Source organism: Cicer arietinum, chromosome 6 (assembly GCF_000331145.2).
Source record: "Cicer arietinum cultivar CDC Frontier isolate Library 1 chromosome 6, Cicar.CDCFrontier_v2.0, whole genome shotgun sequence".
Classification (NCBI taxonomy): Eukaryota; Viridiplantae; Streptophyta; class Magnoliopsida; order Fabales; family Fabaceae; genus Cicer; species Cicer arietinum.
The window spans coordinates 35912982-35913518 of record NC_021165.2 but is presented as its reverse complement, the minus strand read 5'-3'; positions in this window follow the sequence as shown (position 1 = coordinate 35913518).

Here is a 537-nt window from a genome sequence, read left to right as displayed (position 1 = left end):
TTGGATACTCAAAATTTGATAAACCAAGCTTGAATAAGACCATTTTTGTTAAAGCGAGTAGTCAATACAATCAAGAAAAGATTATAATTATGAAAAAGGATCACCATTATAAAGAGAAAATTATTCAAAGTAAATCTCATACACATGCTATTAAAAATAGATTTACTCCTACTTGTTCTTATTGTGGCCTCAAAGGTTACACTCCTAATGCTTGTCATGTTAGAAACATTAGTGTTCCAAAAGGGCATTACATGTGGGTAGATAAAGGTACTAACCATCAAGGACCCAAAACACATTGGGTACCTAATAAAATTTGATTTTAATGTTGCAGGTATGCACGCAAAGTACCTCAAATATGTGGTACTTAGATAGTGGATGCTCAAAACATATAATGGGTGATATAACAAAATTTTCAGCCTTAACTCTTGAATCAAAGGGATATGTGGTCTATGGAGACAACAACAAAGGAAAAATTTTAGGCATTGGAAAAGTCGGCACAGCCCCATCCCCCTCAATTGAAGATGTACTATATGTTGA